This window comes from Adiantum capillus-veneris, chromosome 26, assembly GCF_014529385.1.
Source record: "Adiantum capillus-veneris isolate H3 chromosome 26, ASM1452938v2, whole genome shotgun sequence".
Taxonomy (NCBI): Eukaryota; Viridiplantae; Streptophyta; class Polypodiopsida; order Polypodiales; family Pteridaceae; genus Adiantum; species Adiantum capillus-veneris.
In genome coordinates, this window is record NC_140956.1 from 82,250,218 (window position 1) to 82,263,463 (window position 13,246).

Consider the following 13,246-nt stretch of genomic DNA (forward strand, 5'->3'; position numbering starts at 1 on the left):
CTCAATAGGAGAGATCAGCTTGGATTTTGTGCCAACACAAGAAAACCTTGTGGATCTTTTCACAAAGGCATTGTCTCATTAGAAGGTCGAAGCTCTCCACAAAGCTTTGGGCATACTCCCCTTTGTGGATAGATCATGTCCTCAAGGCATGGCACTTCCCTTTACTCATTTGCCAGCTCTCGTTCATCGCATCACTCCACGGGGGATTTTTTACCATATACATGTGGTAGTGATGTGTGTGAACACACTAGGACTGCCAGGACATGTTTTCCCTCTTTAGGAGGTTTTTCCCCCCGAGCATTGTATATACACCCATCACTCTAGGGTTATCTATCTTTCCATTTCACACTAAGTAACACACTCTCTATTGTGTGCCTTGAGCTTCCTTCGTCTTCTCCAAGCTGTGTGCGTTTCTCTGCAATCCTAATTCCAAGACATACCTTGTATGGTGGTGTATCACGTTGTGAGGGCCATACCCAAACTGGACCCTACTCACCTCCCTCAGTCCTCTAGACCGTTCGAGGGAGTGACGTAGATCTATCTGCAGGTATCCCTCCCACTTGGGATTGACATTCAGACAGGAATCCGGCCTACCTCGAATGCCAACCCAAGGGGATACATCCTGTTGGGGCTCCATTAACACATGTGAGGGCCATACCCAGACTCGACCCTACTCACCTCCCTCTGTCCTCGAGACCATTCTAGGGAGTGACATAGATCTATCTGTTACAGGTATCCCTCCCACTTGGGACCGACATTCAAATAGGACTTCGGCCTATCTCAAATGCCAACCCAAGGGGGTACATCCTTCTGGGGCTTTGATACAACTTGTGAGGGCCATACCCAAACTCGAGCCTACTCACCTCCCTCAGTCCTCTAGACCGTTCCAGGGAGTGACGTAGATCTATCTGCAGGTATATTCTTCACTTAATCAAAGAAAGGGACCTCTAAGAAAAATAGTTGGAAGGGCCATACCCAGACTTGACCCAACTCACCTCCCTCAGTCCTCCAGACTGTTCAAGGGAATGACGTAGATCTATCTGCAAGCATCCCTCCCACTTGGGACCAACACTCAGACAGGACTTCGGTCTATCTCGAATGCCAACCCAAGGGGGTACTTCCCTTCATTCAATGATTCTATCCGCTTCTCGTAATCAATCTGTCCTTGAAATATTTACGCACCCAAAATCATGGTCCTTAGTTTTGATTCTCTTGATCTTTAACTTGAGGATCTGCTCTTGCTTTCTTGTTCTCCCTTGGTTCATGGCGATAACCCCTTTTTCCTGACAAGCAGGCACAGCAGTTATCACTTTCCCCTAAGAAGAGGGATCTTGCAATCCTACATGGTCTCTCTTGTCCCCGATTTCCCATTTTTATCCCACGTAGTCTTAGCGTTTAACATAAAATTTTAAAATCCGGATCCGCCTACCCACTGAACCATTTCATGAAAATCCCTTCCCGAGGTAGTACTTAACTACTACAAAATCAGGAAGATAGTAGTCTATCAGACATCATCAAACAACAAGCAGCATGCAATCTGTTGCATACCCTCATTCAGGGAAATTCATTTGGTTGTTCCCACCAGATCTTTATTTAGAAACTTTTAATATATCTGCTATAATTAGCTTGTAACTAGTTTCCTAACTAATCATGCAACACATTTAGTTTCGACCAATTCATCTTACCTCCCCATTCAGGCCAAGATAATCGGTTACAAGCCATCAAAATGGCATCACCTTCAAATTATTCCCAGAATTAAGTGTTTGGGAAAGTCTCATCAAGTAATTTAATCATTCCTTCCTAAGTATTCTATTTCCAGAGGTATAGCACCATCTGGTGACAAATGCACAGGATAGCCCCTATATTCCTAGCCTTTCCAGTTTCTTTTTAAGCAACCAAGTCGAACAAATTTACTTAAATAAATTCACATCCTCCTCCTTGAGTATAACCTTTGTAGAGTGTGCAGGTGATGGAGAAGGTAGAAAATAAGACTACGCACACACACCAACACACATCGAGACACACACACACACAATCGTTACCATGCAGCAGCCATTCAACGTGCTGCTCTCCTCTACTTCTCTTTAACTATTATCCAAAGTATATTTACAACATAGTATAGTCAGTGTCCAGCCACCCATAGCACAATGGACATATTCTTTAACATCATATTCTTTAACACTCCCCCTCAAGCTCCGAGTGAGCTTGCATATGATGGATTCCAATGCTTCACGAAAGTAGAAAAACTTCTCCTTTCCAAGAGCTTTTGTGAATATATCCGCAACTTGATCATTTTTCTTCACATACACCAAATCAATCTCATTTTCCAAAACTTTTTCTCTAATGAAGTGATAATGTACCTCAATGTGTTTAGTGTGAGCATGGTAGATTGGATTCTTTGCCAACATGATGCTGCTAATATTGTCACAATATATAATGACACTGTCAAGATAGCCAAAACCAAAGCCTACCATAAGTACTCTCAACCATGACTCTTCCCATGCTGCCAAAGCTGCTCCACGATATTCAGATTATGTACTTGAAAATGCTACAGTTGATTGCTTCTTGCTCCTCCAACTTATCATACCATTGCCAATGGAAAATGCATAACCACTTGTAGATCTTCTATCCATAAAATATCCTGCCCAATCTGCATCTGTGTAACCATAAAGACAAAGCTTCCCATTCTTTTCATAAAACATTCCATAACTGACAGTGTCTATCACATATCTCATAATCTGTCTCACTGCATCAAGATGACTCTTACATGGCTTTTGCATGAATTGACTCACAACACCCATTGCATAACTGAAATCTGGCCTTGTTATTGTCAAGTAAATAAGGCTTCCAACCATCTTGCGGTACATAGTGACATCCTCAATGTAATGTCCATCATCAAACAACTTCACATTTTGATCAAGAGGTGTATCAACCGATTTGCATGCTGACATTCCATACTTCTCAAGCATATCCACCGCGTATTGTCTTTGTATCATCCAAATTCCTGATAATGTATTGACAATTTCAATTCCCAAGAAATATCTCAATTTACCAAGGTCCTTCATGTTGAATTCTCTCAACAGACTGTTCTTGACATGCAAAATTTGCTCATCATGACTTCCAGTGAGAATCAAGTCATCAACATAGATAACAATAACGACGATCTCTCCATCAACATGCTTCAAAAACAATGAGTGATAAGCAATAGACTGTTTAAATCCAATCTTCTTCAATAATCTTGTTATCTTTTCACACCAAGCTCTAGATGCTTGCTTCAAACCATACAATGCTTTCTTCAACTTACACACATAATATGGAAACTCTAGATGTTGATAACCCTCTGGCTATATCATATAAACTTCTTCTTCCAAGTCACCATTCAAGAATGCATTATCCACATCCATTTGACGTAACGTACAACCAAACATACTTGCCATTGCTATCACCAATCTGACTGTTGTCATCTTTGCAACTGGACTAAATGTCTCATCATAATCAAGACCTTTTGTTTGTGCATAACCTTTAGCAACAAGCCTCGCTTTGTATCTTTCCACACTACCATCTGACTTGAACTTGATTTTGTATACCCATTTTGAACCAATTGCTTTCTGTCCACTTGGCAAGCGAACCAAATCCAAAGTGTCATTCTTCACAAGAGCATCCATCTCATCATCCATAGCTGACTCCCATTCTGATTTTCCAATTTCCTCTTGAGAACATGTAGACTCTTTATGTTGCACACGTGAAACCATGTATGCATAATGTGTACGCATGTAACCGTTGTATGTCAATCTATCAACTGGATAACACACCCTCTCTGATCTTCTCAACTGTGGTGCACTCTTCTCTTCAACTCTTGCATATGGGGGTACATATTTCTCAATATGCTTACTGCCAGGTGTCCTCAAATGTGGTAAACCATGCTCTTCATCAAGGCTTTCATCTCCAGAACTCTCTTCAACCACTTTATTCTTGCCTTTCTTGTCTTGGTTCTTATCTTGCAAACGAACACTCCATGGGTTGACACTTCCTGTACTCTCCTCTGCCATATGTGGTCCTGAAATAGTTCTTGTTGATGGTCCTAGCTTATCAACAACATGACGCACATTCTCTTGCTCCTCATACTCATCTTCTATCATCACTGGCTTTGGTTTATACCATGGTTCATGCTCACAAAATCTGACATCTCTACTGACATAAACTTGTCTTGTCGTAGGATCATAGCACTTGTAACCTTTCTTTTCAACTGGATAGCCCAAGAATACACACTTCACTGCCTTTGGCTCCATCTTCTTTCTTGCTTCATTTGGCACATGAACATAGCAAACACATCTAAAAACTTTCATGTAGGAAACTGTTGGCTTGATCCCATAAAGTCTCTCATAAGGTGAAATTTCATGAATGGCAGCTGTTGGTGTTCGATTCATAATGTGTACTGCTGTATGAACTGCTTCAGCCCAATATGTTAATGGCATATTCATCTCATTCATCATGGCTCTTGCAATCTCTGATATGAATCTATTCTTTCTCTCAGCAACTCCATTTTGTTGTGGTGTGTATCTGAAAATAATCTGTCTTCTTATGCCTTGTTCACGTAAGTAATCATCAAAACTGTGTGACATGTACTCTCCCCCTGCTCTACAGCCGGAGGCGTGGCTGCCTTGCAAAATACCCAAAACAACACACTGCTAATCATAAACGAATGAATCCACATACCTGACACCTCACATAGAACATGATCAACGATGCATGCGAACACAGCGAGAGAGAAGAAGAGAACATACACAGACACACTCCCTAGAGCGGAGTGCTATGCGTGGCACAGCAAGAGAGAAGAGAAGAGAGGAGAGAAGAATGCACAGACACTGGGTGCAATCTCCCCCCGTGCAAGAGTGACCATTTCCCTCTTGCACGTATTTGTTATATAGATTTCTTGAATGGTCAAATTGGTTACAAACTAGCCGGCCGGTCATAAATGGCCAAAGCTCATAAAAGAGGACTTGAATAACAGAATGCACATAAAATATGATATCCTTTTGCAATAGCTTAGCTCGGTCAAGCCTTTTCCACCTGTCACAGCTGCAATAAATAATAAGATATCAATTCCATAACATACCTCTCCGTTGGAAAGCAACTGTCCTCGGTTGCAAAGATAAAAATCTGCAAACAATACTTGTCAAAAACAATGATTAGTATGTTGTGTCAAAAACATCACATAAAAGAAAAATTTATGAAACGAAACAACATTAGCTTATGCCTGCCGTCATCCACATACTACCTATTCTAGTGTTCCATACCACTAGAATAAGCAGTTTATGTCATACCCTGATGAATCAGGATATCATTGGTCACACTCATCATTAATCTCATAATGTCAAGTCTCATCACATAAACACTGCCATAATAATCACCAGATACCAAATCCCAATCCAATTCCAATTCCACAATATAAGTCCAAATCCAAATCACCTTCATTATGTACCCGGGTAACAAAATCATACCAGTTACAGTGGTGGCCAGCCATTGCAGTATGATTTTGTGATTGGTGTTGCCTAAATCGGCGAATCTACACCAATATGACGTGCTGCCTAAATCGGCGAATCTGCACTAATGCGGCCTAAATCGACAAATCTACATTTGATATTGTTTAAAAAAGCATGAATTTGCAATTTATCAATGTGGTGTCTAAATTGGCGGATCTGCACCAAGATGAGTATCTACACACTGCCTAAATCGGCGAATATGTGTGTTGGTGACCAATGGACTAGGCTAGACATAAAAATATTAGCTTTCTGTGTGACACCACTTTGGAGTATATCAAAGTACTTACAAATTGTTGTTCAGTATCCCAAAGCACCTTAGCTCACCAAAGTAACTACATAGCTTATTGACAAATCATCTCGATAAAAATTCATGTGTGTGGCGAGCATGAGGGTCTTGTAATATTTCAACTCATGTGTTGAGCATCGTAAATCTTGTACTACTTGAAATTATGTTCTTGTAAACACCATTTTCTATCCCATCATTTGTGTCTCAATACATACTTGAAATTAGAAAGCAAACGGTTCAATTTATTTTGTTAGAATACTCAGCTCATGTGCTAGGTGAGAGTGTGAGATTTCTAGAAAATAAGCACACAAAATTGCAATATTGCTACCTGCATTGTTCAAAATCAAACAATATTAAAATGAGGTTGTGTTGGGCAATTAGCACGAGGTATTGGTTAAGGATGTCCTTGCTTTAAGATTTACGAATTGTACATAGTTAGAAAATTCTGACTATTTATATGAGATAAAAGGAAAGGACCTATGAGTAATGTGGAAGGATTCTTTGCCTTAATGTGACCCAAGGCATGTACAAATTTAATTGTATCCACTTTTATTTTTATTCTTACTACAGGCGGCAAGCAGAAAAATGAGTAGCAAATACATTATGCAAAAACCACTAAGGAAAAAATTATCACTGCCTAGCCAAAACTATAATAATGATTTGATATAATTCCATATCGTGTTGTGTCGATGAGCCTAATCGTCCCAGATTGCGCAGCCCCGTGGATACCTTGCAGTCGATGAGTATTTGACTTCATCAACCAAGGTCTAGGATCGTGATTATCGTCTCTAATTTTAATGTGGTCATCAATTTTTGAATTGACCAATGATGGTCATGGAACCTACGTAAGGTGATGATTTTTATAATTATGATTAGTATTATTTTAAATTTGTTTATGCTACCACATCTAGAATATGCAACAATAGAACACCGGAGTTGATGATAAAAAATACAAGCACATATGCTTACGAAGGATAGCATGACTTCCTTAATGTATTAACTGTCTGCGAAAAGCTTATGAGACCAAATTGATATAATCCTTATGGATCCAATACAATGTCTAGGTACAAAAAAAAATGTAGTATAACAAAAGATTGAAAAAATCTTCATCAGCGTCGGTGTCAATGCCTGAGGATGCTATACGTTGGGCATCGTCTGAGAAAGTATTGCAACGGTCACTACATAGCTTCGTCGATGTCTACTGTGGTAGCTAGTCATTCTCGGAGGGAGAAGAGAGATAGAGCAAAAATGAAATGAAATGATATATTACCCGGCTTCAAAAGGCCAAAATGCCAAAATGCCAAACTGAGATAATCCATGTGAATTGAATCCAATGTCTGCATACAAAATACAATGGCAAGACTAAAGTTTTTTTTTTTTAAATGTGGAAAAAAAAGCCTTGCAGCAGTCGCTCAAGAGCATTGTCGATGGTCGCCAATTGCATGAGGGGGAGGCTTCCGTATCAGATGAAGAGAGAGCACCACTGGCTGAGGGGGGGTAAGTTGCAGGTTATCATGAAGGAACGAATGCTACAGAGAACGAAGCATGTGCACGTCGCGATCGAGGAGCTCTCTCTCTCTCTCTCTCTCTCTCTCACACACACACACACACACACATAAATTCTCATATGCAGCTCAATGTGATGATTGATGTTTACGCTACGTAGAAGCCATGATCTTCATGCTGACAAACTCTCAATTCATACTCACGAGTACTTAGGGCTTTATGCAAGTGAGCAAGCTGAGCTGTATAAATGAACTTACTTCCTCTGGAGACCCCGCCTCTTGTTGCATCAATCACACCATAGCCTGGTTTCTTAGAGAACCACGCCCAGGCAGTGAAAAGGTAGATGGCACATTGTAGATCAGCACAATTTCCCTTATACTCCACAAGAGGGGCAACATTGTGAAGTAGCGATATGGAGACTTCGTATTGGTAAGTGTTGATCCAATTGGTGCGAACGATGACTCGACAGTCTTATCCTTGACAGTGAAGTGCCTTTTCATGGCTTGTCGCTTGGTCCATCCGGCGGAGCTGGAATTTGCAGCAGCAAAATCAATGAGCTCCCACAAATGATGTACGCAATGGCTCATGTTTTGCCAGTCATCAATGTTGTCATCAAATATGTCAATGTGAGTGTCAGTCTCTTCCCAGTTCACCTTGCCTCTGGGGTTGTGAACATGCAGCCTTGTCTTGTTGCGCCAATGCCGTTCATCCGGCGCGCCGATCTTGATCAAAAGCAGATAGAACCATTTTTCATATACATAATAATCAGCATTGAATGGGTTGGATAGGTTATCTCCTTGTGTGACAGGAGGTTGACAATTTCCTGAGTATTGGATGGCCGCCAGCGACCAAGAAGGGGCTGGGAGATGTTTCTAAAAATTTGAATCATATTGCTGCTTCAGTTGTTGATGAGACTCGGCGTCATGCAAGAGATAGAGGGAGGGCGGAACGAGTGAGAGAGAGAGCGAGTGTCAAGGACTATGACTCCTGGCCGGCAACTTCTCTGTACACTTGATTCGCCTGCTCGTCCTATAGCACCGAAAGTGTGAGACCCCCTTGCTGGCAGCATCTCCATGTTGAATATTGTAAGCTTGTAGAGGTAGTACTCTACCATCAACCCATTGCAGCATTCTCTGGGCATGCAGTATAAGCATTGTTGGTTTGTACGCATTCGTGCTTGATTACATAAGGAAGCAGCCCTGCTTGTTAGGCCCATAGTCTTGGGTGCTTATGTGTTTGTCTGCATGCTGCTTGCTTTGCCCTTTGTGGGTGTGTGGTTTTGGGTGCAATGAGAAAAGTAGGGTGCAGACCTCAGTTTGCACAGCCCAGTGTTGGCATCCAGCAACTGAGGAGGGAGAGGGTAACGTGCAAGGGTGCGGGTGTGTCCAACAACCGAGACATAAAGAGAATGTAATGTTTACTGGCTGAGGACACGACCAAGAGAGAGAGTCACCCTTTTGCAACTCTGCATGGTGGCCAAGCAGGCGACGGGAGGTCACCACAGAGAACCACTACTTTGTGTGGTGTGTGTGAGTTGTGATGGACAAAGTGTGGAGAGGGAGAGAGTGCGGTTGCGACTGGCGAAATGTATGGCTGCGGGTCAAGCAGGGAGAGATAGGGGTAACGGCGGACTCCAGTGGCGAGAGAGTTAATTCGTGTGGCTGCATGTTATCGCAACTGCAGATATTGAGAGGGAGAGGAAGAGGGTTTGGTTGGCGGGAAAAGGGGGAAGGGATTGGTTGGGGATCAAGCAGGGAGAGGGAAAACTGACGGCCCACAACAGTGGGAGAGAGAGAAAATCAGATTCGCTGGTGGTTGTGAATGCGATGAGTCGTTATTGGTTGCTACCATCTGGGGGTTGCATGGGGCCGTAGCTACCAACAGTGTTGCCGTTTCGGCCTGCTGCTGACATCCCTGTGCCTATGCTCGGAACCTGCGGCTACTGCATATCGTCCTCATAATGCTGTGCAGACGGGGCTCGCTCCCATCTTGCATCCTTTATTTTTGAAAATAAGTAGTGCATTATTATTATTAATATTTTCCTTAGTGATATTTCCCGTGATATATTCTTGAATGTTGGTGTTGGGGGGTCCCTTGAGACGGAGCTATGAATTCTCTTTACCATATCCATTACAAGGTTTTCTATGTTTGCCTCCTACGTTGAGGGAAGAGATGAGAAATATATATATGTATATATGTATGTGTACACCTATTTCGATTTAAATTTATGCTGGAGCTCCTCTTGTATGTCTTTGATTCACCTATGATCTTAAAACATTGATTTTATTTTTTTATATTTTTTCTTCTTCTTCTTCTTCTTCGTCTACTGTACACATTTCCGATAAAACTAAGAGTTTCTCTTTATCAACTACGTACACTAGCTACGTTGATATTATTAGTATTATTATTAAGAGTGTTAAACACTATGTTGACAATGTTTAGGTTTGTCTTAGGAGATTTGTATTAATCACATACATACAATTTCAAGCGAGAAAAAATAAGTTTAAGAAGCATGACTTATCTTTGTTCATAGCAATCTCCATAGCCATCACCGTTGCAAGCACAAGAGCATAGCCACAACTCTGATACCACTGCTACAGCCGGAGGCGTGGCTGCCCTGCAAAATACCCAAAACAACACACTGCTAATCATAAATGAATGAATCCCCATACCTGACGCCTTGCATAGAACATGATCAACGATGCACGCGAACAGAGCGAGAGAGCGCGCGAGAGAGAAGAAGAGACCATACACAGGCACACCTCCTAGAGCGGAGTGCTACGCGTGGCACAGTGAGAGAGAAGAGAAGAGAGGAGAGAAGAATACATAGACACTGGGTGCAATCTCCCTCTGTGCAAGAGTGACCATTTCCCTCTTGCATGTATTTGTTATATAGATTTCTTGAATGGTCAAATTGGTTACAAACCGGCCGGCCGGTCATAAATGGCCAAAGCTCATAAAAGAGCACTTGAATAATAGAATGCACATAAAATATGATATCCTTTTGCAATAGCTTAGCTCGGTCGAGCCTTTTCCACTTGTCATAGCTACAATAAATAATAAGATATCAATTCCATAACACCCCCTCCATCTGTACGTAGGCATTTAATTTGATAACCATTCTCTTTCTCAACCATAACTTTGAACTTCAAGAATACCTCAAAAGACTCTGACTTTGCCTTTAGAAAGTAAACCCATGTCATTCTGTTGTAATCATCCGTAAATTTGATAAAATATCGACAACCATTTGGTGTAGCATGATCACAAGGTCCCCAAATATCTGAATGAACAATTTCCAAAGGACTTTGGCTAATTCTCCCCCTCTTTGGAAATGGTAAACGAGATTGCTTTCCAAATTTACAAGCTTCACAAACATGATCGAAATTCAATCTTCCAAACTTTGGTAATCCACGTACAATTTGATTTGATTGCATATGCTTTAGTCTTCTAAAATTGACATGACCAATCCTCTTATTCCATAACTCTGCCCAATTATCTTGAGTGGCTGATTTGTTTGCATACATACCACTGTGTAAACATGGATCTCCAGCTTCCAATGAGAACAAGCGACCTTTCTTTCTTCCACGTGCCAATATCTTGCCTGGTCTGCCTTTGTGAAACTCCTCTATGAAGTAGCCATAACGATTAAACCGGACTTGCAACCCTTGATCTGTCATTTGTCCAAATGATGCCAAATTCTTTGTGATTGAAGGCCCATATAGAACATCTCCCAATGTGTTGTATGTACCGTATTTTTCTAGCAATGGAACTAAACCAACATGCATAATCCAATGCATAGTATCATCACCTGTAGCGTCAAACTCATCCTCTTCTAACTTCTCTTTTCTGTCAAACCATTCACCATGATATGTCATATGATTTGTGGCATCACTATCTAAATACCAATCATCTGTATGATGTGGCTCCACCATGCTTCCAACAACGTGCTCCATAGGAAATAAATGTCCACTCGATCTATTGTCATATATATTTTGATCATGAGGATTGTATCCAACAAAGTTTCCTCCATGTCTGCCATAACCTCGGCCTCTTCCACCACGATCACGATTTTGATTTAGCCTTGTGTAACATTCTCTTTCAAAGTGACCATAAATGCCACATCTGTTACAATTTCCATCTCTTTGAGGATGTACAAATCGTCCACCTCCACATCCACGAGTTCGGGCTCTCCCCCTGCCTCTTTGGCTATAATCATTGTAACTTTGACTTTGTTGGTTTTTCCATTGACCTCTTCTAGCATTGTTTCCAGGACCATAGTTTCCTCTTCCACCTCTATTGTTTCCACGACCTCTAGAGTAAAAAACCTGATCTCTGGAATTGTTATTTGATGTAGAAGGACCTGACTTGCCTAACTTCACCCCTTCTTGCAAACAAAGGTTTACTAACTCTTCAAAATCAGGCATGTGTCCTCAAACATATATAGATGTATCCAATGACTTGTATTCCGGTCCCAAACCATTCAATGTCACTGAAACTAAGTCATCATCTGGAACTTCAACATTAATGCTCGCAAGATCTTCCTGTATTTGCTTTATCTCTGTCACATAATCTGATATGGATCTATTTCCTCACCATACACAATGTAACCTTTGCTTCAAGTGAACTTTTCGTGGTTCTGTATTGGAGTTGTTCATTCTTGCTAGTATCTCCCATGCTTCCTTTGGAGACTGAGCCTTCTTCACATGTGGTATAAAGAAGTCACTAATGCATAGTGAAATCCAATGCATCACTTTCCTTGAATTCTCGATCCACTTCTTGTAAGCTTGTACTCCTGCTTGCCATGTTTTACGTGCTTCAACATTCGCTCTATTTGGTTCCAAACTAACCTCGGGACACTCTTGTTCACCTGTAATATAATCCCATAAACCTTTTCCCATGATAAAGTTCTCCATCCTGTAAGACCATATACTGTAGTTCTCTCTCGTCAGCTTCTCTCCAACAATCTGTGTGACTTGAGTTGAACTTTCTGCCATCTTCACTCTCTCAATTTCTTCCAAAGGATTTTGACAAAATTTCGGCAGAGGTTCGTTTGTATTTGGACAATATCTCAAGTGACAATCTCAACCAAAGTGCTCCTAAACACTGACAGAAAATCTCTCACTGCCAAGGGAAAATCCACTAACTCACTTTGCCACAGACTGACTCAATACTATGCATAAATACTCTAAAACAATGTCCACATGGACCTGTATGCAAATGCAATCCATACGCTGTCCTGTACCACATATCCATACATCCACCTTCTTCCCATAGTCGTAAACGACATATAAAGTCTTTCGCAGGGCCAGTTGGGGGTTCGCTCCAGTACCTAATCCACCTTGCCAAGGTACCAAAGCTCCCAAGGAAAGGCTTCAACTAAACGCACTTGACCCTCACAAAGGCTGCAGTTTTCCAAAATACATTAACCGCATATCCATACATAACCACAAAGTACTCAATTTGACAATATAACCGTCTTAACTTCTTCCCACAACCTTTCTTACATAGGCGGCTGTCAATAACGGACCCACAACAACCAAACATAATCTTCGATAACACAATATCATGATGCAAAATCTCTATGTCGCTCTCCAAAACCTGTGTAAATGTTGAATTCTTCACCTGTAACCTGTAAATCTACTATCGAGTGCAAAACTGGAAATATCCTATACTTGTGTGAGCTGGATGTTTGCTATAGATTTTGGCAAATCTGAGTATGCCAATGTGTCTAGAATTCCCAAAAACATAAAGATAGACCCCTGGATCACTGTATTCCGAGTTCAAATGAGGGAGTTATGACCAAAAACCTCTCTTTTTTGTTGTTTTCCAGAGTTGTGGAAATCTGTGTATTGACTGTAGCTCCTTAAACTGAGCTCTGATACCACTTTGTAGAGTATGCAGGTGATGGAGA

At 41.2% G+C, this 13,246-nt stretch overlaps 1 pseudogene; it reads right to left on the reverse strand.

The window, feature by feature from the left end:
• Window positions 1-7,482: 7,482 nt before the first annotated feature.
• On the reverse strand, window positions 7,483-8,410 carry LOC147423736 (uncharacterized; annotated as a pseudogene).
• Between the last annotated feature and the right edge of the window lie 4,836 nt (window positions 8,411-13,246).